The sequence below is a fragment of the Balaenoptera physalus genome, assembly GCF_965194825.1.
Source record: "Balaenoptera physalus genome assembly, chromosome: 1".
In the NCBI taxonomy this organism is placed as follows: Eukaryota; Metazoa; Chordata; class Mammalia; order Artiodactyla; family Balaenopteridae; genus Balaenoptera; species Balaenoptera physalus.
This window is the reverse complement of record NC_138882.1, coordinates 106,053,654-106,081,650: the sequence shown is the minus strand read 5'-3', so window position 1 is coordinate 106,081,650 and position 27,997 is coordinate 106,053,654. Positions and strand designations below refer to the sequence as shown.

Below are 27,997 nucleotides of genomic sequence, written 5' to 3'. Positions count from 1 at the left end.
AAGTTACCTTGAATTTGGAAAGGATGGAGAAAAGACAAACCATCTTTTTTTTTTTTTTCTTTTTTCAATTTTGGCCCCGCAGCTTGCAGGATCTCAGTTCCCCAACCAGGGATTGAACCAGGGCCACGGCAGTGAAAGTGCCAAATCCTAACCACTGGACCACTGGGGAACTCCCCAAACCATCTATTGATTGTCGTTCAGCCACATGTTAAACTGAGAATTATATTTTCTGCACATTTGTCACACACACCAATAGATGAGACCATGGTAAGAGCAGAAAGCACCAGTTAGAAATCTATGAGGCTGCTGGGGGTGACAGGCTCATTTATGAGCAGGACCTGGCCTGGCTGCAACAGGCAGACATGGTCATGGCAACCATCCTTGTGTGTAGGCTATGAGTTGGGTCAGAGTGTGGCCCTCGATAAACAAATCCTGTGCCTGTTCCACCTGCAGTCTGGCCAAGGGCTTTCAGCCATGATCCAGGGGACAGCAAGTGCCTGGTGGTTCCAGGTGTGGGACTACGAAGAGGGAGGCGGTGGAGGCCATGCTGGATCCGTGCTGTGAGGCTGGTCCTTCCATGCAGGTGGTTGCCTCCCCGACCCAACACTTGCCTCACCCCACCTTATTAAATTTTTCTGATCGCAGAAACAACAACAACAGAAACAAAACAAAAAGCCCTTTTTGGCTTATTTTACTACTTCTGCTATTACTACTACTTCTAATGATAATAATACATCATAAAGCTGAATAAAAGCTAAACTAAATGATATGCTGAGGGAAAAGAAGCTCTATGCTAGGGCTACTTCAGGCACATTTTATGTATGGTCAAGGTACATGAGGGTTAAAACATTTAAAAAATCAATTTCTAACAAACAATATTAGTAAAATAGAGAAAATGGTTTGAAATGTAAAAGTGATTGATTTATTCTTCAAAATCATATATAGCCTGTCATACATTCTGAAAGTGTAAAGTTCCCTAGAAAAGGTATTTCAAATAAGTACATTGGCATCAATTACTTTAGGAATAAATTAATTTACTCTCTAGGGCTGAAATTATGGACAAGACATTAAACTGGTTGAAGGACAATATTAACACTAATCTTATAAATATATGGTACTATAAGTTGCAATTCTATAAACATTTAATAAAAGTTCACCATCAAAATATTATTTTATCCATAATTCACATATTATTTTTTACTCAACTACTAAATTGCAAAATCTTATATTCTTTGAGGGATGAAAGTTGAGAATATTTTCCCTAAAAAATCGAAAGTTAATCTGCCATTTAAACAATATATATATTCTCAAGGGTTATTTGGTGTATAATCTTCGAAGATTTACAGTCTCTTCTCTTGAATTAAATGCTGTTATTGAATGTTTTGCATTTAAATGCTCGTGTTTGCTTTAGTTTAAATAAGTGTGTTGTCTCTGCAAGCGGTGTTTTCACATAAGCATCAGCATTTTGTTCCTGGCCAGTCAATGAGAATTTAATAATGTGTAACACACTGAATCTTATTTTATCCATCTCTAAAATTAAAAGAAAAAGAATTATCCCTACAATTCAATATGTGAATTGCACATCTAATGACAATCTAAATGTATGTATTTCTCAGATTATAACCGAGAATGTGCATTGTTTATATACTTCAATTAATATTTAAATTGATGTGTATATAATTTTTGGTCTTCTGAAATGAAATATCACTAATTCTAACAATAAGTTAAAGTAAGTTTAAATTTGTTCTATCAAGGATAATCTTTTAGTTATTTATGGAAGATTTTCAAATATGGTTGGGGCACAGTATGTTCCAGCAGGACCATTAGTGTATTAATCTGTACAAATAGAGATGATGGGTTTTGAAAGTAAATCTTTTTAGGTGGTTTTATAACTTATAAAAGCCTAACTAAATATGCAACCATCCTTTGGAGAGAGGCTAATTGAGAATTAATGAACAATCTTTGTCAGCCAAAGTCCCTACATCTCTTCCCTCTCTTATTGCAGACAAAATATCAGGGGTTGTATTTTTCAAATTGAAAAGCAAAAATGATAAAGCAACTGTCTAATAGCCAGTAAGTTTGAAAATATGGAGCTATTTCCTCTTGAAAGGACATATTTGCAACTAGCCTAAAAATATTAATACTACGTAAATTGCTTTTAAAGTCTGTATGTGTGATTTAAGTCATCAGGCTTCATGTTCTAGAGCGTAAACTTGCTTGGAAATTTATTTATAAGGCACTGGAGGAGGATACTACAAAAGTTTAACTTGAAAGATTGGAAAGGAAGCCTGTTGGTCAAGGAACCAAATCCAAGACAGATCTTGGGAAGAAAGGGGGAAGGAAGTTGGGGAACATGTTTTGCAAGAGTTTAAGGGAGAATAATTCATCACGTATCTAATGAAAATAGACCAATGTGGGGAAATGCAAGCAGATAATAAATGGGATCTAAATTCAAGTACTGGCTCTGCAGCTAATTGACTATGTGACTTTCAGTATGTATATATTGATTCCAGAACTGTCTCCTAATATCTTCTGTGTAAAATGAAGAAATGGCACTTGATTTATGTCTAAACTCCCTTCTAGCAGTATTATTATCAGATTCTGTGAAACAAACATCAGTTCTTACTACATAATCTTTGAAATTTTCTACACTTTAAGTTTGTATTTATTGACTGTCCTGTTTGTTAACTTATCTGAACAAATTTATAATGATAGTGAATATCTAAGGGTTAGATTAGATACATATTTCAACCAAACACTATGAGAACATTTTAACTCTTCCCTCCTAGTTTTATAAAAAAGAAAGATTCTGGGCTTCCCTGGTGGCGCAGTGGTTGAGAATCTGCCTGCCAATGCAGGGGACACGGGTTCGAGCCCTGGTCTGGGAAGATCCCACATGCTGCAGAGCAACTAGGCCCGTGAGCCACAATTACTGAGCCTGCGCGTCTGGAGCCTGTGCTCCGCAACAGGAGAGGCCGCGATAATGAGAGGCCCGCGCACCGCGATGAAGAGTGGCCCCCACTTGCCACAACTAGAGAAAGCCCTCGCACAGAAACGAAGACCCAACACAGCCATAAATCAAAAAAAAATAAAAAATAAAAAAAAAAATAAAAAAAAAAAAAAGAAAGACTCTATCAAATATTTATACCATGAAGTCTTTTGTTAAGTAAAAAGTTTTGGCTATCTCTGTAAAAAGGCTTCTTATGTCCTGTGTTCTCTAGTATGTTTCCCTCTCTTTAACTTCCAGACCCAGGGCAACTTGTCTCAGGAGCAGCAAAGAGGAGCCTAGCTGGGGAGCCATATTATCATTTATCTGAATTCATGATCTCCTTTTCATGCTCTATGTCCTCTTCTCAGCCTTCATTTCTCAGTGTCCCTGCAACCCTCCCAGGATCTGTGCTATTTCTATTCCTTCACTGGACTTAAAGGAAAACAGAGACAATATAACTTGAGTACCTAAACTACCAAGATAAGAATAAAATGCTAATTATTAAAATAAATGAGATGGGATTTAAAAAAAGCATACAATAAAGGATTCAAGTTCTTAAGATTTTTATTCTCAAATAACATAGTTTTCCAAATAACTCTTTTTCAAAACACATTTGTAACTAGATGGAAAACTATTATTCTTTTTTTATTATCTGGTGATTCCATTTCCACTATAAGAATTCAATGCCCATTGAGGCTGGATCCTAATTTAATTGGTTATATAGTTAATGAATTATTTATTAATGGTAAATAACACAGCTTCCAACAAAATACACTGCTACCATATTCCTCCTGAGACTAAAGTATTTTATTTTTTAATTGGTAGAGTTTGAGTTAAGGAATGCAAGACGTTGAAAAATTTTGTGCAGAGAATAAAAGTGAGGCTAGTGATTTGGCATAGCTAAACTTCTTTTGTCGAACACATGCATAGAAACAGGTACTTGAAATATAAAGCCATCAGTGCTCTCTTAGGGGTGTGGGTGAGAAGAGTGCTGATGTGAAGAAGCCTTTACCATAGGGTTGAAGTATATAAACATTTGGACTGAATTTCAAAGCATGGCATTATCGAGTCTTCTTTAGGATGAAGTGTGGATGAAGCCTTTTTGGAAGGCTATTCCAAAAAAAAAAGAAATAGAAATATCCAAAGGCACAATGGCATCCAAGAGCATGACAATTTAGAACACTGTTATATTACCTATGTTTAAAATAATGAATATAAACAACCAGGTGGTAAATGTAGCTGGGATGAGAATATAAAGGGACTAACCTATCATACTAAGAAATGTAGATTAGATCCAGACATCTGAAAGCTGTTGGATGTTTTTAAGCTAAGTTACTATATAATTTAATCTTCACTTTAGAAATAAAACTCTAGCAGTATGGAAGATGGACTGATTACAGAAGAGAATAGAGAGCACAGGAGCCAACTAAAAAGTGTTGACAATAACCCCCGTGAGAGATGTTGATAGTCTCAGGGGCTGATGAGAAGAAAGATTAGGAAGGCATTTTACAAATGAAAATTTAGGAACTAATTCGATTCAGTGCTGGGACGTTGGGGGTTTCATAATTTAATATTACCTACAATTTTGAGTTTTGCTATGATAGACGGATATCATTACCTAGGATCAAAAAAATGGAAAGAAGGGAAAGTCAGAACTCTAGTCAAGGTTTTCGCATACTGATTTCCATAATGAAGATTAAAATGTGCTATTTAAGCAAGAAAATAATTTTATTTTTATCATCAAACTATAGCTGTAGCTTTAATTCACTAATATAATGATTCCTCTCTGTTTTCCAATATAATCTGTCGTTACAGGTATGCATATGCTAAATAAGAATAGAACTCATCAAGTCCTATTAGGCATTATTGGAGAATAAAGAATAGCATTCATGTCTTTAAAAAAGAGTGTTTTCTTTGATTTTTTAAGAACAGCTGAATGTACTTCAAGTGTCACAGTGCATTAATAGAAGCTCTAAATTTCCCATCTCCCTGGGATGGGAGAAACTTTGTTTACATTTTCTAGCTAAGTGCCCTGCTGGGCACCCAGATTCTTTTCAATAATGTTCCCAAAAGAAAAGGGAGCGAGGGAGAGAATTAGAAAAGAAAAGAGTGAGGGAGGGCAGGAGGAAAGAAAGAAGGAACTGATTAGGGGAGAAGAGACAGATGGAGGTTATAATTTAGACATGTTAGCCCCTAGTAATGAAGAATAATTGTTAAACAGGGTACACTTTCTATCTGCTTCATTTTCTCATACGTCATTATAAGCTGTACTTTTGTCTATAGCTCCATTTGAGCATTTACTTCAATTTGGTAATTTTTGAAGAGTAAGCTTAATTCAGTAGATTTTGAAAGCATTCACTTATTAATGTCTGCAAATCTTATTAAAAAGTTTTGTTCTACTGCATTTCAAATTTAAATTCTTCTGTCATAATAAATGCAAAAAAAGTAATAATCTATTTCAATTATTTCCTTAGGATATATTTGTTAAATAGTAAAATAAGGCTAATTTTCATATGGGAGTTGGTTAAGTGGAATTGAAACAAAGCTAAATACTGTCATTATGATCTTGCAATTCTGGCTAATTCTCACTGCTCAGAAAATGCATATCCTTCATTGACTTCAGACTGAAATTTCTCTTAAATTTTCTCTATACTAAAACTGAAAGCCTCCAAAAGGCAAAGTGGCAGTGTAAGTTGGCATATCTACATTCACCAAGTGACCTCCAGAGTATCCTCAATGAGGTCATCACACAGTACATCACACAGACAAGATTCACTTAGATCTGTCTTAAGAAAGGCATTCAAATAGAATAGCAGTTTATGATTGAGGAGCACTAGAGGGGGCAGTTCTGATCACAACGTGGGGTTTGCTCTGCTTCACCTAAGGAAGTCCAAACATGGATTTATCTAGATGGTTGAGAAAAAAGTAGGCAGCTTTAATTTGCTGGAAGAAACCAACAACCGTATTTTGGTCAACATCAAACCCTGAGACACTAAAGTTCCTGTTCCAGCAGTTCATCTAATGGACTATAGTTCACAAAGCTATGCTTTTTATGCCACTACCTTTAAAGTTTCTAAAATGATAGCTTTAGCAAGAGGTATCTACTAAGGGTGCAGTGTAGGTGTTTTGCCTGACATGGACAGTCTTGTTTGGAATCAGTTTCCTTTGATGTAATTCCAAAGGAAGATTTATCTTTAATGGGAATGCTAGATCTTTTAGTGCAGATCTTTTTTTTTTTTTTACTCTTATAAGAAGAACAATAATCTGTAGTATAAAGAATTGAAATTTGAAGCATATTACTTTATTGTAACAAGGAGGCTGATTTATAACTAAGATATTTTGGAGAACTTTTAAAACTAATTTCAGGAATTATTTTAGGCAACTGAGTGGATGTTCATTATGGTGGGATAGTTTATATGTGCCTCACCTGTTCTTATATAAATATAAGAAGTGCTTTTAATGTAGAGAATGATTTATTATATATCTCAAGTATGTATACACATATATGGCATTATATATAATACATTATGCCTGTGTAATTATATCATATGTATTGCATTACTACATATATATGTATGTACGTGTGTATAGTCCAGTATACTGTATACAGCTAAGGCCATTTTCCTCTAATACTTCTTGATATTCTTTCCCTAAGCTAAGGATGTTTCCTACATTCTTCCTGTGTCTCTTAATAATAGTCCCTATGACCTCACAGGATCTTTACCTATTTTTATGTAGAGTGGCTTTAAGAACCAAGGCCTGATTTCTTTACCATTGCGATCTCAGAGCCTCTCACAATGCTTTGTCATTTACTGGGTCATTAATAATAGATACTTCAGTACATCAATACATAAAGAATGGATAAATGGGTAAATACATGGTATTTGAATAGTTTTATATTTTGTGTGTGTGTGTCAGGTGAAATTGATTCTTGTACCACCTATACGCAAATATATAGAAATACATGAAAAAGAACAGAAATAAAGTTAAGTGTAAAAATAATTTACATTGGCTTATAAAATGGCTGTAACCAGGGACTAAAAATTATTATTTAATTAATTTTTTTAGTTATCAAAAGTTTAAAAATCCATTAAGGGTTATCAAGAAAGAAAATCTCTTTATATAAAGGTGACTTAGAAACAGATCACCTTATTCTACAATCAAATTTAAGCTATCTAAAGAGAATATAGTATAATCAAATGATTTTCAACAAGTGTGCCAAAAACTATTCAGTGAAGAGAGAAAAACCTTTTCAAGAAATGATGCTCAGTAAACTGGCTATCCACATGCAAAAGAATGAATTTAGACCCTTACTTAATACTGTATACAAAAAGTAATTGAAAATGGATTCAAGACCTAAATGTAAGAGCTAAAACTATAAAGATTTTAGAAGGAAACATAGGACAAAAACTTCACAACACTGAAATGGGCAATGATTTCTTAGATATGACACCAGGAGCATATGAAACAAAAGACAAATTGGGCTTCATGAAAATTAAAAACTTTTGTGCCTCTAAAGACACTATTAATGGAATAAAAAGACAATTCACAGAATGAGAGAAAACATTTGCAAATTGTATATATGATAAGTGATTAATATCTAGAGTGTGTAGAAACTCCTAAAATTAAAAAACAAAAAAACCAAACAACTTTATTTAAAAATGGGCAATGGACTTGAATAGACATTTCTCCAAAGGTATACAAATGGCCAATAAGCACATGAACAGATGTATAATATCACTAATCATTAGGAAAATGCAAATCAAAAATCACAAAGAGGTATCACCTCACACCCATTAGGATGACAACTATTAAAAACACACACACACACACAGAAAATAACAAGTCTTGGCAAGGACGTGGAGAAATTGGAACACTTGTACACTCTTAGTGGGAATGTAAAATGGTGTAGCCACTGTGGAAAGCAGTATGGTGGTTCTTCAAAAAATTAAAAATAGAATTACCATATGATCCAGCAATTCCACTCTGGGTACATATCCAAAAGAATTGAAAGCAGAATCTTGAAGATTAATCTGTACATCCATGTTGATAGCAGCATTATGCATAATAGCTAAAATGTGGAAACCACCCAAGTGTCCATCGACAGATGAGTGGATAAGCGAAATATAGTATATACATACAATAGAATATTATTCAGCATTAAAAATGAAGGAAATTCTAATGCATGTTACAACATAGATGAACCTTGAGGACATTAGGCTTAGTGAAATAAGCCACTCATAAAAAGACAAATTCTCTATGATTCCACTTATATGAGAAAACTAGAATAGCCAAATTTGAGACAGAATATAGAATGGTGATTGCCAGGGGCTGGAGGGGGGCAGAATGAGCAGTTATTGTTTAATGGTATAGATTTTCAGTTCTGCAAGATGAAAGATTTCTGGAAATGGATGGTGGTGAAGGTTATAGAGTAGTAAGAATGTACTTGATACCATTGAACTATGCATTTAAAAATGGATAAGATGGTAAATATTATGTGTATTTTGCCATAATAAAAATAATTGGGTAAAAAGCTGTACTGTGTGTTTGTGAAATATTGTTATGGATTTGAGACCTAGTTTTCATTTTTGGAATAAATTTATTGATTAGTCATACTTAAGTATGATTCTGTATGATCACTTCCTTCATCGATATAATGAGGCATATAGTGTCTAGCCATATGGCATATTATGATGGGAAAGTACTGGAGTAGAAATCAGCAAATGTGTGTGTACCTTCTGAATGACTCTAGCTGGTCATTTAGTATCTCTGACTCCATTGATTGAATAATGATGAGTTTAGACCTGCATTAACTTCAGTATTCCTTTTCAGATCTATGTTACTAGGTCATATCTAATTTTTTGGTTGGACTAAGTTAAATCTGAGATGGTGAAAAAAACTTATTCAGAGAAGAATAAATCATAGCAACACAAATAGGAAAGAGATGAGCAGAATGGTCACTTAATGCACATTTTCCATTCAGTTCATTTGCAGGTTACATAGAAACCAATATACAAGAGATATTCTCACATGTGAAGGTCTAGGTGCAATAAAAGGAAAGAGGACATGAATTCCCCCTGCACTTTTTAGCCCAGTTCTTCCCACCCTTAACTGTAAAGTCTGCATATTGTAAATATTATTTTGCCCCAGTGCTCATACCAGTGAGTTGAAATCAACTAGACAGAGAAAGAAAGAATTTTATCTTCAGATCTAACTTAACAGACTTTACTTGGTGGGTATAACCACCTTACCTTGGTAAATTAAAAAAAAAAGTCTCAGGTTAACAGTATAATATGTTCATCTGGATTTCAGTGTACACCCACTCGTGCACTTTCTTTCATTTGTTTAACCGTTACATTTTCTTTTCAGTAAATTAGCCTTTACATTCTCAAATTCACACATGAATACTCTTTAAAGAAGGTTTGTTAAGTTGGCTCATTGTCTCTGTGATTTTGATAATCACTGCAAATTAAGACTTTGCACCATCTCTCTCTGACATTACCTTTCTCTCTGAAGCTAAAGAAAGGAACAGCCATAGTATGAACCACATGCAACTTTTGTGCCTTTACAAGATTTTTTTTTTTTCTGGAATATTAACCATTTTCCCAATTCCCTTCTAACAAACTGTTGTTTGAAAACTGGGCGTTTATCTAGAAATTGTATATATGTATAAAATTTGTATAAACACACATGTATGTGTCTGTGTAAATATACTATATTTATATATGCAAATATATCTTCCATGTATATGATAATGTTGGCTTGTGATTAGATAAGAAGAGATAACTCATATTATTTCATTCTTATAGTACTTTTGGCTATTGTCTGATCATACAAGGCATTCTCCAGAGCTCTTACCTCTATCACTTCTGCCCCATCCTAGTTTGCCATTCTCTATATACATCTATATGGTTATATCTGAAACACTATGTGTTCTATGTGTATTTTATAAATATTCAGTAAAAGTTAGTCAAAACATAGCACAGTATCATAAACATTTGTATTTACCTTATTAAAATCCATTTTTTTCTCTTTGAATAAGTCTTTAATTCAGTAAGGTCTTACTATAGTAACCATGCACAGAACTAAGAACTGAGACAATTACATTGAAAAAGAATATCAACAATGTAAATACTTATTTTTCAGTGTAATAAGTGCTGTAAAAATATTATATAAGATATTCACAGAAAAGATAAAATAACAAACTGTGCTTGGGCAAGTACAAAAAACAAATAAAATCCTTGAAAAAAGTCAGTTTTACTTTAAAAATGTTTAGAAAACATAGCACATTAAATTGACTCCTAAAACAAAATAAGGAATTCCTTGAGGCGCTTCCCAAGGAGTACTGAGAAAGAGAAAAAAATGAGAGAGAGAAGAAGAGAAAGAGGGCAAGCTGTAATAGCTTTAAAATATTCCAGTGATTGATTGTGCACAATGTTTTATACAAAGTTAATAAGAATATAAAATTAAAATTTGCATTTATACTGTTTTTGCTATTATCCACAGGTGAAATTAGGAAAATAATAAGCATATGCTTATTATGCCTTCTATGATGTAATCAAATGTAAATTTATCTCTAAAATATTTAATAAGGAAAAATAAAATATTTTAATTATATAGTTTACCAAGCTTTTCAACAATTTATACTACATTTTTCTTATATAATAGTAAATGAAATTTATCATTAGAATTTAGTGCTAAATCATTCACAATGAGGTGATTATTTTAATTGCTTTTTTTAAAACTCAATATTTTAAAATAAAGTAAAAAGTCTAAAATCTTTTGTATTTTATATTCTGTCAGGGGGAATGCTCTCAGATAGCATTTACTTCTGAAATGTAGTAATAATTCATCCTGATAATTATAACTTCAGATTTTTCAGTGTATAAAATTTCTTTTAAACTATCACAAATTGAATTATATTTGGTATGGTTTTAGTGTTAAGCACTTTTTCTTCTTTTGTAATTCTTGAGAACTTGTGATTACATACTAGAAAAATCTTTATCAGTGTATTAGTTTTCTAGGGCTGCCATAACAAAATAGGACAGACTGGGTGGCTTAAAAAACAGAAGTTTATTTCTCACAGTTCTGGAGACTAAATGTCCAAGATTTCATTCTGAGGTCTCTCTCCTTGACTTGCAGATGGCCACCTGTATCTTCACATGCTTTTTCCTCTGTGCGTGCACATCCCTAGTGTGTTTTCACGTATCCTAATCTCCTCTTCTTATTAGGACACCAGTCAGATTGCATTAGGCCTGCCCCCAAAGACCTCATTTTTTAATTTAATTACCTCTTTAAAGACACTATCTTCAAATACAATCACATTCTGAGGTACTGGAGGTTAGGGCTTCAACATATGAATTTGAGGGCAACACAATTCTGCCCTTAACAACTAGGTGGAATATTTTATTTACTAGATCATTCAATTCCATTATTAAGACAGATAAAGCTATTTTTCTTCTTGTGCTATAGCCATAGTTTGAGGCATTTAAGAAATGTGTCTATCATTAGATGCTAAGCCTATTGTTTTTTGATTCAAATAATAGAACTATTTGGTTTCTAATATGCATCATTAACCCTTAATTCTGTGTTTACAAATTACATGAACCAAACATAAAATATAAACAAAAATAATCTGGTCATATACTATTGCTTTTTCCAATGTCAATATTTTTGTATCATTACAGAAGTTTAAGCTGTGGTAACATTTTCAAGTCAAGTAAAAGAGGTTTAGATTTTTATTGACTGAATTGAAATATTACTATATTACTATACACAGGGTGTATATATACATCCATACAGTGTTCAATATAAACATGTTGTCTTCAGGCCTTGCTGGTAATGTTCAATCATGTACTACCTTGAATGAGCTCCAAATGAGATGTTTGACATAAGAAATTTCATGTCTCAGCAAGCTTTTTTTATAATGATGTATCCCTGGACACTCAAATGATCTAGAATATCTTGCCATGGACTTTTAGATAAGATTAAAAATAATTCAGCAATATTTTAGGCTTCATTTTTTAAAAGACTATAGCTAAGAATAGATTTAGAGCATCTGATTCCTATTGTCGGTCAGATTAATATTTTTAATGAAAAAATTTATTTTTAAAAATGTACAGTTTCCCTTGAACAACATGGGTTTAACCTGCATGGGTCCACTTATATGTGGATTTTTTTCAATAAATATGTTGGAAAATTTTGTGGGGATTTGTGACAATTTGAAAATAATTGCAGAAAAACCACATAGTCTAGAAATATTTTAAAAATAAGACAAAGCTAGATGTATCATGAATTCATAAACTGTATGTAGGTACTGTATGTTTTATTATTTACTACTATAAGACATACATACATCTATTATAAAAAGTTAAAATTTATCAAAATTACGCACACACTTATAGACCATACAGGGCGCCGTTCTAGGTCAAGAGAAATATAAACAAACGTAAAGACGCAGTATTAAACATAACAGCACAAAATTAACTACAGTGCACTGTAATAATTTTGCAGCTACCTCCTATTGCTATTGTGGTGAGCTCAAGTGTTGCAAGTATTTACTTAAAATGCCGTGTGACCCTAATCATCTCCATGTGAGCAGTTTGTCTCTTCAGTAAATTGCATATCACAGTAAAAAAAAGTGATCTCCTGCAGTTCCTGTGTATTTTTCATTGTGTTTAGTGCAATACTGTAAACCTTGACTAATAACATGGGCCCTATACAAAGTACCACTAGTGATGCTGGAAGAGCTCCCAAGAAGAAGAGAAAAGTCATGATGTTACAAGAAAAGTTGAATTGTTTGATTTGTACTGTAGAGTCAGGTCTGCAGCTGCAATTGCCCACCACTTCAAGACAAATGAGTCCAGCCTAAGAACCGCGGTTAAAAAAGAAAAGAAAATTTGAGAGGCTGTCCCTGCCACTACACCAGTAGTCACAGGTGCAAAAACCTTGCACTTTTTGCTAAATACCTTTATATCGTGTGTTGAAAATGCAGTTGCTGTGCGGGTGCAGGATAAGAAAGGCATACCTGTATATCCTAATATATTATAATTCAATAAAAATGAAGTGATTAAATGACAACTTAAAACAAAAGGAAGGTGAAGGATCTAAAGCTGGAGAATTTAATGCCAGCAAAGGATGGTATCTCTTTCTAATTTTAGAGATTTGGCTTTAAAAATGTCAAGATAGCAAAAGAAGCAGCTTCTGCTGACCAAGAGGCAGCAGACAAGTTCCCAGACACCACTAAGAAAATCATTAAGGAGAAAGGTTGTCTGCCTGAACAGATTATTAATGCAGATGAAAGTGCCCTATTCTGGAGGAAAAAAATACCACAAAAAACATTTATTAGTAAGGAGGAGAAGAGAACACCAGGATTTCAGGAAGGAAGGGATAGGCAAACTCTGTTTTTGTACAAATGCAGTCAGGTTTATGATCAGACTGCCCTTATCTATAAAGCTGCTCACCCCAGACTTCTGAAAAAATAAACACCAGCCAGCAGTATTTTGGTTGTAGAAGAAGCGTTTTTCTGGATTTGTTCCATCAATGCTTTTTCCCTGAAGTCAGGAAGTACCTTGCCAGTAAGGGACTGTCTTTTAAAGTTCTTTTGATATTACACAATGCCCCTGCCACCCAGAACCTCGTACGTTAAACACTGAAGGTGTTGAAGTGATCTACTTGCTCCCAAACACAACGTCTCTAATTTAGCCTCTAGATCAGGGGGTCATAACGACCTAAATGGCTCATTCCACATGGTACTCTATGGAAAGGATTGTCAATGCTATGGAAGAGAGCCCTGATAGAACATCATGAAAGTCCAGAAGGATTACACCATTGAAGATGCCATCATTGTTATAGAAAAGCTGTGAAAGCCATCAAGCAAGAACAAAAATCTGCTCAAGAAAACTGTGTTCAGATGTCCTGCATGACTTCAGAGGATTTATGACAGAGCCAGTCAAGGAAATCATGAAAGAAATTGTGGATGTGGCAGAAAAGGTGGGGGTGGGGGAGGGTGGTGAAAGTTTTCAAGATACTTATCTTGAAGAAATTCAAGAGCTAACAGACACCACACCAGAGGACAATGGAGAAGTGCTTCCAAACCAGTGCCAGACAATGAGGAAGAAGACATAGAAGAAGCATTGCGGAAAACAAACTGACATTAGACAATCTGGCAAAAGGATTCTGATTAGTCAAGATTGCTTTTGACTGCTTTTACAGCCTGGATACTTCTTTGATATGGACAGTGAAACTAAAGCAAACAGGAGAAAAAGGATTGGTACCTTACAGAAACATTTTTTGAGAATGAAACAGCAAAAAAGCAGACAGAAATTACGAAGTATTTCTGTAAAGTTACATCAAATGTGCCTTCGTCTCAGGTCTCCCCTGTCACCTCCTCCCCAACCCCCCCCCCTCCAAGGCAGCAAGAACAACTCTTCCTCTTCCTTGTTCTCAGCCTACTCAACGTGAAGACAAGGAGGATAATGACTTTTATGGTGAGATGATCAACTTCTACTGAATGAATAATAAATAATCATCATGCCATACAGTTAATAAACTTATCTGTTGTGTATGTGTGACAGAGTCTTCATGTGAAAATCTAATAGCTGTATAACAAGAGCTGTATGAGATATTTTTGTGTCCTCATCATTATCATTGCCTAAGTGCTCACTGTGTTGAACATCTTGTAGAAGACTTGTATTGAAGTGGAAGCCTATCCTTACATAGGCATAAGGTGAGTAATATTTAATATAAAATTAATAATGTGCTATGTAACTTTGCTTTCAAGGAATTACATTACTGTATAGTATGCCTCTCTTTCTCTCATAACTGGAGAAACTGTGTATCAGCCTATCACATAAGTAAGCGGCTTTTTAAAAAAGTAACAATGTTTCCAATATTGTTTTATGAATAGGACTATAATATTGTACGCCATAAACATTTTATAACAACTCATTTATTAGTATATAAGCTAGGCCACCATAAAGCAATCATATTGCTGCTTCTTTATTATCAATACATTAATCATTATACTTGAATATATGAATTTCTTTTTCACATTGTCTTACCATTTTTGATGACTTGTGTTGGTAATACATAGAATATCTACAGAGTTTTGTGTAATGTAAGACAATATTGACAGACCATTCATCTTGTAAACTGACCATGTAAACTTACAGTATGCATAATTACAGTAGAATACTATAAATGTATTTCCTCTTCCTTATGGTTGTCTTAATAACATTTTCTTTTCTCTACCTTACTTTATTGTAAGAACACGGTATATAATACATGTGATGTACAAAATATGTGTTAATCAACTTCCTATGTTATCAGTGAGGCTTGCAGTCAACAATAGTCTATTAGTAGTTCAGTTTGGGGGAGGTAAATATTATACGGGGATTTTTCAACTTGGGGATTGGGGGGGCAGTTGTGCACCTAACCACCACGTTATTCAAGAGTCAACTGTACTTTATCTTTAATTTTTTCCCAGCCTTTTCTGTTTATTGAGTACTAGTGAATAAAGTGGAAATTTATAGTACTTAACAATATAAAGATTGTTTACATTTTTATTACAAAATGATTGAGACCTCATAGCTACGACATGCCAGGTGCTGCTCCGTATTTGTTTTGCTGTGGTAAAGAAAACAGCTGAAGTCTCTGACTGCCTGGACAGGCAATATAATAGTGCAGATAGACGTAAATCTACATATTGAGGAATGCAACAATATTCTGAGTATTAAATAAATTGATATTTGTGGTTTGAGATAAATTTTTGAATAATCGAATCATAAATAGACAAAAACTTCTATAACTGAATCACCTTGAGAAGAACCGAAGATGATGGATCTTTTCTTGGTTTTTTATCACCTCCTCCACTGGACTTCTGTGTGTTTCAGGGTTTGCTCTTTATCCCTCCTTATCGCAGTATTTTCTGTCTACACTCACTCCCTTGAAGATCACTCCCAGGCTCATTGAAAGATGAACTTGATCCCCTCTGCTCACAGGACACTTCTGACACCAAATGTTTGGGGTTTCCACACAAAGCAATCCAATTCTCTTGGATAACAATTTATTGTCCTACAATTTAATTCATTCTGGCACTAAATATCCAGAATTAGTGCACAGGCCACAGGTTAAGGGCTCAGTCCCACAAGACGGCCCCCATTTCAGATGTCAATTGCAAGTCTGTGCTTTCTGTATTTTTGAGAACTAGCTATAAATCGAGGTTTCCCATGATCTCTTCCTCAGATCTGATAATTTTCTGGAACAGCTTTCAGAACTTAGAGTAACAGTTACTTAGATTTGTTTATTATAAAATATATAATAAAAGATACAGAGAAATAATCAAATCAAGAGGTACATAGCACAAGGTGGGAAGGGGCACAGAGCTTCCATGTCCCTGCTGGGTATGTCACCCTCCCAGCACCTCCATGTGTTCACCAACACAGAAGCTCTTCAAATCTCATTGTTTAGGGGTTTTATGGAGGCTTCATTACATAGGCATGGTTGATTAAATTATTAGGCATGGGTGATTAATTCAATATTTAGCCCTTCTCTCCTTCCCAGAGGACACTGGATGAGGATAACATTTCCAACCCTCTAGTCTCATGTTTGGTTGTTCCTCTGGCAACCAGCCTCTGTTCTCTGGGTCATCTCATTAGCATAAGCTCAAATGGGGTTGAAAGGACTTATTGTAAATTAACAAAAAATGCTCCTCTCACCACTATCACTGAGGAAATTCCAAGGGTTTTAGGAGTTCTGTGCCAGGAACTGGGGATACAGATTAAATATATATATTTCTTATTATATCACAACACCACACTCATGTTTATAAATACTATCATGTGTTGATGACTCCATGTTTATATGTCCAGCCTGGACTTTTACTCTGAATTCAATTTTCCTATATATAGCTACCCACTCAATATCAATGCCTAGTAGGTATCCCAAATTTAACTTGCCCAACCTGTCTCCTGATATTTTTTCCCAAACCTTCCTCTCTCCTATGCTCCCTCATTCAGAAAATGGCCCTACTCTTCACCCAATTGCTCATATTCAGAATCTCACTACCTCTTCCCAAAAGATCATTCTATAAAGCCAACAGCGTTTTAAACAATATTATCATTAACTGACCTTATTAAATAATCTTTCCAGAAGAAAAAACACTTACCTTGCATTTGGATATACATGATATATTTATGTTGTGTCTAAAATCCCTCTTACACTGCCAACTACAGGAAGTCAGAGACTTTAACTGTTTTGTATACTATAGCATTACAAATATATGGTAGAGATGAAACTGATACATATGACATCATATGGTTGTGGGTTCAGTTGTGTTCCCCACAAAAGATATGTGGAAGTTCTAATCAGTGAGACCTGAGAATGTGACCTTATTTGGAAATAGAGTCCTCTCCCAAGGCTACATCTTTGTAATGGCTCTGGCTATGGGAACAGTGGGCAAACTGACATTCCAAGGACAGGAGAGCCGGTAAGGGGCCTCTAGTTTCCTGGTTTCAGCTTGAGGGTCGACCAGTGGTCACATCCTCTTGATAGCCTCCTCTAACACTCCACCCCTCATGACCAGCTCTTATAATCTCGCACGCCCCCCTCTTCCTCAGTGTGCCCTGAGCTCTCAGCAAGAAGTTTCACTAGCATGGAGGTGGCTCCTCTGGTGGCTATCTGGCTGCATTGGATGCAGATACCACAGCAACAGTATAGACACATGCAAGAGAAAACTCAGATTAAGGTAATGATTCCCAAAATAAGTAGCATTTGTTTCCATCAAGAGCCCCATGATTGGAACCACTGATTTATTAAGCCCCCTAGTCTGGGGGTCGGATCACTCAGGGTGTTCACTTGTGTCCTCATGTGATTTAACAGAGATGACAATTTAGCAGACTCATCAAGTATGAGCACACAACATTTTGTTTAAAAAATGGAACCGTTGCATCCCTTGTGAGGCAGTAACAATGTCTAAAACCATCTTATTTTGGAGAACAGCTTTTCTCTTTAGAGACAGTTCAGTGTTCAGTAAGAACAGGTTTTGTTGGCTATCATTTAAGGTTTGCTGGGTGGATTTAGCAAGGGCTTCTATGTGTGCTATAACATCCTCCAGGCCAACGGAGGGGACAAAGACAGCGGCCAAATGATCATACCAGTCGAAAACAGAACATGTCCATCTGGCCTGGAGGAGAGGGAGGATGGCAGCTTTAGGAACTTGACCTGGTTGTGCATACTGTACGTATTGGCCAGGGAAGGCAAAACTGTGAGACATGAGGAGATGGATTGGGGGCAGGATGTGCCAGGTGAGGACGTTCACTTTCTCCTCTCTCGATGGTGTATGTTCCATTCCAGATATAGTACATTTCAACAGGTCCAGCTTGTAGCAGGACAGCAGGATCCCAGTGGAGACTGAGTAGTTCCACTTCACCCACTGGTGCAAAGTAACTCACCCATCCCAGTGGGATGTCTCATTGCAAACTCCAATAGATAACTCCTTCCCCAGGCATGATGGGGTTTGGTGTTCTCAGCAACATAACACATGATCCATAGTATGAGTTGGGCAATAGCTGTTTTCCGTGACTTTCATAGCTTTATATCATGGGTGTCTTGGCAGGGATCCCCAACCTAGTATATGGGCTAATAGGCCCTACTCGTTGATCATTCAAATGGGTTAAACCTAGGACAGTACTTTAGTCCACCTGGCCAAGGTGGTTTTACCTGTTAGTAATTTAATCTGCTCCTTTAATAGTCCATTTTTCCTTTCCATTTACCTAGCTGCTTGTGAGTTATAGGGAAAATGGAACCTCCATTCAACGTCATGTTTCCCAATTTAGTATATCAAGACCTTTGTAGTCTGACCCCTGATCACTGTCTAGTTGAGGAGAGTATCTGTACATGGTACTCAGCATCTCTAATCCCCTAATGGTGGCAGCCTGGTTTGTGTGGTGACAGGGGATAGATTTGGTTAGACCAACTGCAGTGTCCACACAAACCAGGGCATATTTAGAACCCTTACTTGGAAGGAGGGAGTGAAAATAATCAATTTGTCAATCTGGTGGGAATTCTGGTGGATGGCCCCAGACTCCTCTGGCAGTTGCCTTGGATGTTGTTTACACATAGGACATGCTGCTGCTGCATTAACAAAGTCACTGTGTTTCAAAGACAATCTGGCATCCTTGGCATTATGCCATCCCACCCAGGTGCTGCATCCAATCTGCTGTATCTACTGAAGGACCAGTTGTCAGGGTTTGTATCTGGGCTAGGGCATCAGCCTCCTAATTGCCAGCACCATGTGAGCCAAGACATGGGAAACAGTGAGGACTACCTTGGGCTCTTGTGGGTAAACCCAAATGTTTTTCCACATATCTTGACCCTACAAGGGCTTATTCATGATCATCCAGCCCTCAGATTCCCATTGTCCAAGCCATAAGTTTAATCCCTTTAGAACAGCCCAACTGTCAGTGCAAAGGGTTAATAGCCAAGGCTCATAGGCTCATTGAGTGATCATCAGCCAGAGCACTCTGAGTTTAGCCTGCTGACTGCTTCAGTTTGTTCCTGTTCCCAGGCATCAGTATACCAGATATTAGTGGAAATTTTCCCACTCCCTTCTTACAGGCCACAGGAGTTGCCACAGAGATAAGGATGGGGGCGTTTGGAAGGTCTACATACTCTACCGGGCCTAGTAGCACCTGCATTTCTAGAGATAGTGGGCTGGCAGACATGGTGCTCCTCTGCTGCAAATAGGCATGCCTCATAGTCAAAGAGGGAGTTTGAGCCATGACAGAAGTGGGTCGATGGAATATATTCTCAACTGACCTCTTGATAGGAAGGGAAGTTCTTACCATTATATGCTATTCATTTGTGGGAAGTCCTACCTCGAGGAGCACCTGTACACTGCTAGGAGCTGTTGCTCTGTGGGGGTATATCAGGTTTCTGCCCCCTTCCGGAGCTAGAACCAAAACCTAGGAGAGAGTACCTAGCTGATGCTCTCTGCTTCTGTTGTCTCTGCCGTAGTGCCCAACCCATACCTTCTGGAGTTGAAGACACGTCTAACCTAACTCAAACGGCATCCCTACTTGGGAGATGCCCAGAGCTTTCATCTGTTTTGCTAGTATTTTTGCTTTCTCAAAGACAGCTTGTTGCTCTGATCCCCAGTCACACACACATGCCCTTTCTTTACCAGGTGGTATAAGGAATGGAAGTGCTGTACCAGGTGGGGAATAAAAGTTCTCCAAAATCCCCAAACCCCCAAATCCCTACAAAGGCTTGTACCTCTTTCACATTCTTAGGGGTTGGGTAGGCTTGCATTTTATCAACCAAACAGCTCCCAAAACGTTATGGCAGGGCTTGGGCTTTGAATTTTCTGTGTGTTCACTGCCCATCCTCTCCCTTGCAGAGGTTCCAGCAGTCTGCAGAGTGTCCTGCAGCAGAGGCAAGTCTCACTTGGGATGAGATTTGAGACCTTTTTGAGTTGACCTTTAGATCTGGGACTTGATGTTTGATGCTGAAATGGGCTAAGACTTTTAGAAGTGTTGGCATGAGATGAATATATTTTTTACATATAATGGATGTGAGTTATTAGACATCAGACAGTGGACTGTTGTGGGTTGAATATTATCTCCCTAAAAGTGAGTGACCTTGAATGTGACCTTACTTGGAGATAGGGTCTTTGCAGATATAAATAGTTAAGAAAAGGTCATACTTGGTTATGGTGGGCCCTAATCCATGACTGGTGTCCCTATAGGAAGGTAAAACAGAGATACAGAAACATACACAGAGGGAAAACATGTGAAGATGGAGGCAGAGATTGGAGTTATGCTGCCATAAACCAAGGGATGCCAAGGATTGCTGGCAAACATCAGAAGATAGTAAGAGACAAGAAAAGCCCCAGGGAAGGATCAGAGAGAACAGGGACCTGCTAATACCTTAATTTCAGATTTCCAGCTTCCAGAACTATGAGACAATAAGTGTTTGTTGCATTAAGCCATTAAGTTTTTGGTGCTTCTTACAGTAGCTGTAGGAAACCGAGACATCATATTATATTCCTGACTTCTTAAACTCATACTAGCCTCTATGTAACTCACTTTGTTACAACTGCATTGGTCTTACTGCCACTCTAAGAACACATAAAGTATGTTCCTGCCTCAGAATATTTGCATTTGAGAAGCCTGTCCACACCATTCTTTCCACAGATCTATAAATGGCTTATTCCCTCAACATTCCAGGTCTTTACTAAATATCCTATTCTCACTGAGGTCTTACATGACCAGCTGAATACAACCTCTGTCTCTAATTTCCTCACTCCCTTCTAAATTTTTCTGCAGCATTTGCAGCTAACATACTATATATTTCATCTATTTACCTTGTTATTTGTCAGTTTTCACATCTAGAGTGTAATCTGATTGAAGACAAGGGATTTTTTGTTTTTGCTGTTCAGATGTTTATTACATAGTAGTTTCTCAATGGATATTTTTGAATGAATTAATTATTTTATAAAATTGTATTAGACTACTTAAAATATGGCTTTGCTGATATAAAGGCATTGATGTTGAAGATACATGTGAAAAGTTTTAATTATCTCATTGGGTTATTGAATGAGTTATATGACAGAGTATTGTAAAGTCTATAATAATCACTCAAAATATAGTAGCTATTTTCACTAGAATGTAAGCTTGAATATAGTAGCAAATTTTTTTTAATGTTGATTTACTCAGCAATGTTTAGAACTTGACCTGCTTCATTGTAGATAATTCATAAGTATTTGTTGAATTTATATTGGCTATGAAGTAATTGAAACAAACTTTAACATTTCAAAGTGAACATTTTTAGGGACTTCCCTGGTGGTGCAGTGGTTAAGAATTCTCCTGCCAATGCAGGGGACATGGATTCAATCCCTGGTCCGGGAAGATCCCACATGCCATGGAGCAACTAAGCCCGTGCACCACAACTACTGAGCCTGTGCTCTAGAGCCCACGACCCACAACTACTGAGCCTGCATGCTGCAACTACTGAAGCCCACGCACCTAGAGTCTGTGCTCCACAGCAAGAGAAGCCACCGCAATGAGAAGCCCATGCACCACAACGAAGAGTAGCCCCTGCTCGCTGCAACTAGAGAAAGGCTGCACACAGCAGAGAAGACCCAACACAGCCAAAAATAAATAAAATAAAATAAAATAAAAACAAAATGAACATTTTTTAGAAGTATTTTAAACTCATTGAAAAGTTTTGAGGAGGAAAGTGACATAATACATTTTAAGTATTGGAAGTAAATTTTTATGGCTACTGGGTAACTGTGGATTGCAGGAGGTCATGAATGAAACAGGAAGATAAGTTAGAAAATTGTTACAGTAGTCCAAGTGAAAATTCTGGGTTTCAATTGAAAAAGTATATATTGAGAGACATAGAAAAAAATTTAATATTTCTAGAGGTATAGTTAAAAATGATTACATATGGAGTAAAGGAGATGGGGATTCCTCAAGAAGCCATTTTTCTGGCTTTGGAAACTGGATTGATGATGGTATGATTTACTCATCAGTAGAAGACTGAGATATGGATAAATTTGATGTGGAAAATTCATTTTAGTTTTGGACATATTAAGTTTGAGATACCTTTGAGTCATCTAAGTGAAGATATGAAGAAAGAAGCCGAGTCATCAGGTCAAGAGCTCAGAAGTAAGTTTTGTACTGGAGATAAATAAATCTGTGAGTTTGTGATATATAGATAATTCCTAAAACCAAGACAATGAAGAAAGAGATGAGATGAGGTGAAAGCTTAAGAATTCAAGATGTCAAAAAGATATGGAATCACCAGCAAAAATATTGGAGAGGAAGCAGCTGCTGAAGATGTAGGAAGAAAACGAGAAGATATACTGTTATAGAAGTCAAGAGTCTTAAAAGAATAGTACCAAGAGTTGACTAACTTTTCAACTCTTTTTTTATTCTGAGGCTCAGAGATGACATCACCATAGAGCCCTACTGAATGGCTTATGGCTTATTTTTCACCTGTTTGTCACTCTTTGCTCAGAAATACTGTCTTTTCTTGGCCAACTAGCTCTAGTCTACATTCTCAATCCAGCCATGGTAATAATTCAAGAGCCCTGCCTGGTTTTACCAAAACACCCACTTTAATTTAATTTTATATCTCCTATACCCATCCACTCAAACTTTTCAGTTGTTCTCATCAACACTTTTTTTTAAATTCCAATTGTCCTATTATTTCTTTGTGCTGCATGCATTTAAACTTAAACAAAAACGAATAGGCAGTGAAACAGTGAAATAAAAACAAAGAAAACAGTAGAAAGATTCAAATTACAAAATAAGGCAGTTTGATTTACTATGTGATGATTTTTACTGTGTTGTTGGCTATTGTACATGACAACTCATACCCTAATAACACAGCCTATAATTAATGTATTAGATTTATTTTATGACATTTTACAGATAGTAAAATATAACATTTGATTCAGATGAAAAGTTGGGCATACAAATACGCTTCTATTGCTAATCCGTAAACCATTGATTTTCTAGAGATCTTTTGTAATACATTTCAGAGAAACTTTGTGTTTGGAGTAGCGTTGAACTCTGCTTTTTCTCATGTAAACAATGAATGTCCTGAAAGGTGAATTTCTTCAGAGATTTTTATTTACAATGAAAGATTTTATGACTCCTGGGAGGGCCCAATCCTAACAACTATTTTAGCTCCTCTGGCAGTTTCTCAAAACTCTCTCTTCACATGCCTGAGGCCAGAGAAGTTAGAATTCATATACCTGGAGATTCTAGGAACATGGGCAATCATAAAAATCCTTTGAAGGTTTTGTGTTTTATCAGAAAACATAAGTAAAATTTTAATTTTGTTATATATGTTTGTTTTATTATAAAGTAGTGTTCTTCTTTTCCTAGTCAATTGCAGTAAAATCTATACACCTGGAAGTTGTTCAGTGTTTATCAGAGGGGGCTCTGTGTACATCTGGAACATTCTCTTGTAGGCTCAGAAATATCAGTTTGTTAAAATCAAAGAAATATTTGATGAAGGAGAACTAAAGAAAGTAGAGGGGAAAAATAGCCAGAGAGAAGAATATTCTAAGAGGGATTACAGTAGGAAAAATAGGACAAGGATGTTTGATTTAGGACTTCCTGCTCTTTTTAGGTGTATTCCCCACAATTTTTTAAAAGCTATATTTCTCAGTTTTTCACTTTCCTTTAAATTTATCTATAGCATAAGATAAATAAACATTACACCTATGATGTAAGCCTTTGTGTTTGACTTTTGTTGGCTTAAAATATACAACTGTCTAATATAAATTTAAGATTTTGAACACGTCTCCTGAAATCTCATTGAAATTAAGGGAATTTTTAAAAATGATATAGAATTGCATGATGCAAAGCACAACAAAAGCAAAATGTATAGGGGAATTAAAACCTAATCACATGGAAATGGAGATGCTGAGAAAAAAGCCAGTTGTGTTGCAGAATCCCGTCTGGCATTCCAGGAGCTGATAAGGGACAAGTGCTTGAAGTCCCATTCTTGAGACTATAAAATTTCCCTTATTACCCCCACTCTTCAACAAACCTAATATAAAATATCTAGAACTTCTCTGGCTCCATTTCTCCAGAGAATAAAACCTCCATCTCCTACTATTGTGAGAGAGGGGTAATTACCAGTATGCATCAGAAAGAAGTTGGAATCTGAGGGGTCAAATACTTATTTTTACAGACATTCAACAAATTCTGCTATTGGTTGTTCCCTGTCCTTCACTCTCACTCCAAACCCAGTGACTTTCCAGAATTATTCAGGAATAAACCAAAAATTAGGAGGAGGTTTTACATCTGCACAGTAGGAATTCAAGAAAGATAAAATAAAGGGGATAGAGGAAATTGCAAAATAATCATAATAAAAGAAAAAAAATTATTGTTGAAGAGCATGAAACAGTGCAAATCAATGAGTTTTAAAATCCCATTGAGGTACACCATGGGGAAATTTTTAAATATCAGAGGTAAAGAGAAGATGTTAAAAGATTTCCAAGGGGAAAAACAGCAGATATTATAGCAGGATCAGACACAAAAATGGAACTAAACTTCGCAAAAGCAATATTAGAACCTATAAAAAAATTAAACAATGTCATAAAAATTTCTGAGAAAAAATGATTTATAACAACTTATTCTTCAATCAGTCAAATTTTCAAACAAGTATGAGGATAAAACAGAGAAATTTTCACAGATGCAATATCTCAATGTTTACCTCCCATTTAATTCTTTCTCTAAAACTTACAGGAACATGGGTCCCAGAAAAAAAAAGAATGGAGTAGGCCAACAAAGAGGAGGACATAGAATGAGGGAAACATACAATTCAACAAAGAACAGAAATCAGAAAGCATCTACAAACAACAAATGCTGGAGAGGGTGTGGAGAAAAGGGAACCCTCTTGTACTGTTGGTGGGAATATAAATTGATACAGCCACTATGGAGAACAGTATGGATTTTCCTTAAAAAACTAAAAATAGAATTACCATATGACTCAGCAATCCCACTACTGGGCATATACCCAGAGAAAACCATAATTCAAAAAGACACATGCACCCCAATGTTCATTGCAACACTATTTACAATAGCCAGGTCACGGAAGCAACCTAAATGTCCATCGACAGATGAATGGATAAAGAAGATGTGGTACATATATACAGTGGAATATGACTCAGCCATAAAAAGGAATGAAATTGGGTCCTTTGTAGAGATGTGGATGGATCTAGAGACTGTTATACAGAGTGAAGTAAGTCAGAAAGAGAGAAACAAATATTGTATATTAACATATATATGAGGAACCTAGAAAAATGGTACAGATGAACTGGTTTGCAGGGCAGAAATTGAGACACAGATGTAGAGAGCAAACGTATGGACACCAAGGGGGGAAAGTGATGGGGGGGGTGTGTGGTGGTGGGATGAATTGGGAGATTGGGATTGACATATATACACTAATATGTATAAAATAGATAACTAATAAGAACCTGCTGTATAAAAAATAAATTAAATTAAATTAAATTTTTTTTTTTAAAAAAGAAAGAAATTGGAAAGCATCCCAGGATAATATTGAAAAAAGATTCCAGAGTGAGAGCCATGCAGCAGCCTTGGGAAAAGCCTGTCCAGACTGGAGGAGAACAGAGATACTATGAAAGAATTCTCCAAGGGGGTGGAGAACTGACAAATTCCTTGACATGTCTGTCCATGTTGGAAGTGAAGTTGAAAGAAGTTTTAAAATCTTGTATGTCATTTATCTTTTAATTATATATATATACTTTGATAAAAAAATGAATATTACTTTCAATACAATGTTACTTTTAAAAAATTAGAAATAAGGGGCTGTGAAATTACCCTGTAAGATACTATAATGGTGGGTACATGTAATCATAAATTTTTCCAAACCCAACAGTGAACTCTAAAATTTAGACTTTAGGTGATAATGATGTACGGTTGTAGGTTCATCAGTTATAACAAATCTACGACTCTGGTGGGGATATTGATAATGGGGGAGGCTATGCATGTGTGAGGGCACAGAGCACATGGGAAATTTTTCTACCTTCTACTTAGTTTTGCTGTGAACCTAAAACTGCTCTAAGACATAGAACTTCTCCAGAACTGTTCTTAAAAAACATCCAGAATTTACTTAAATAAAGAACTGAGGGCTTCCCTGGTGGTGCAGTTGTTAAGAATCCACCTGCCAAGCCAGGTGACACAGGTTCGATCCCTGGTCCAGGAAGATCCCACATGCCGCAGAGCAGCTAAGCCCATGCACCACAACTACTGAACCTGCGCTCTAGAGCCCACGAGCCACAACTACTGAGCCTGTGTGCCACAACTACTGAGCCCACGTGCCACAACTACTGAGGCCACACGCCTAGATCCCGTGCTCTGCAAGAAGAGAAGCCACCACAATGAGAAGCCCGTGCACCACAATGAAGAGTATGCCCCGCTCACTGCAACTAGAGAAAGCCCACGTGCAGTGCAACAACAAAGACCCAACACAGCCAAAAAAATTAAAAAATAAAAATAAAAGTAGCCCTGCCTCCCCAGGGAACCATATAGCATTTATCCCTGTATATTTAAAAAAAAAAAAATTGAAAACTCAGAAATAATGTGAGAAAGCAGAAGCAACCCATGGTTTGCCTTCTTTTAAATAAACTTTTTATTTTAGAACAGTTTAGATTTATAGAAAAATTAAGCAGATAGTACAGAGACTTCTTGTATACTCCACACCCAGATTTCCCTATTAGCATCTTACAATAGTATGGTACATTTTTCACAACTTATGAACCAATATTGGTACACTGTTATTAGCTAAGTTTATGCTTTATTCGGATTTCCTTAGTTTTTACCCAGTGTTCTTTTTCTGATCTAGGATCTCATCCAAGATACCACAATTCTCCAAACTGGATTAATATTCATTCTCAATTTTAGTTGCTATTGTCGATGGGCCTTGCTACACTTTCTAGTGACTTCCTATCGGGAAGTTGAAGGTTTCTGTCATTCTTAAAACCACAAAAAGCCCTGTTGTCTTTGCTTCATACTGGTTTGATTCTTCATGGTCTTGTAGAGGAGGGTGGTTTGTCTATTTGCTAATATTTTGGAGTTCATGAAATTGCTTGTCATTTACTTTCTGTTGTCAGTAATTTAAAAAAATGTTTCTGTTATGTTTATTCTGTTTGCTTCTGTGTATAAATTTGGGATATCATAAAACCTATCTTCTGCTCTGTCATCTTATCAACATATTTGTCATTTTCTCATTAAATAAATATCTTTATAACACAAATTCATTTTAACTTGTGGTCACAAAATATATAATTTTTCCTTTGACATGCAAGACACTTGTTTTTTGTGTATTTGAATCATTGGAATGGCAGGCATTTGTTGTTGGGCAGAAGAGATAGATAAGCAAAATTGCAAAATAGCATAAAAAAATTACTTCCAGTCTACTATGAAGTAGAATAATCAGTCTCTCTCTGAATATTCTAATAAT

General features: G+C 36.0%; 1 long non-coding RNA gene across 1 annotated transcript in view; it reads left to right on the top strand.

Annotated features, from left to right (window-relative positions):
* Positions 1-26,025, top strand: part of LOC309656540 — a 281,381-nt gene extending 255,356 nt beyond the window's left edge. Inside the window, exon 2 of the long non-coding RNA XR_014261432.1 lies at positions 22,776-26,025. This is a non-coding gene — a long non-coding RNA (uncharacterized lncRNA). The remainder of the gene's footprint in view (positions 1-22,775) is intronic.
* Positions 26,026-27,997: the final 1,972 nt, after the last annotated feature.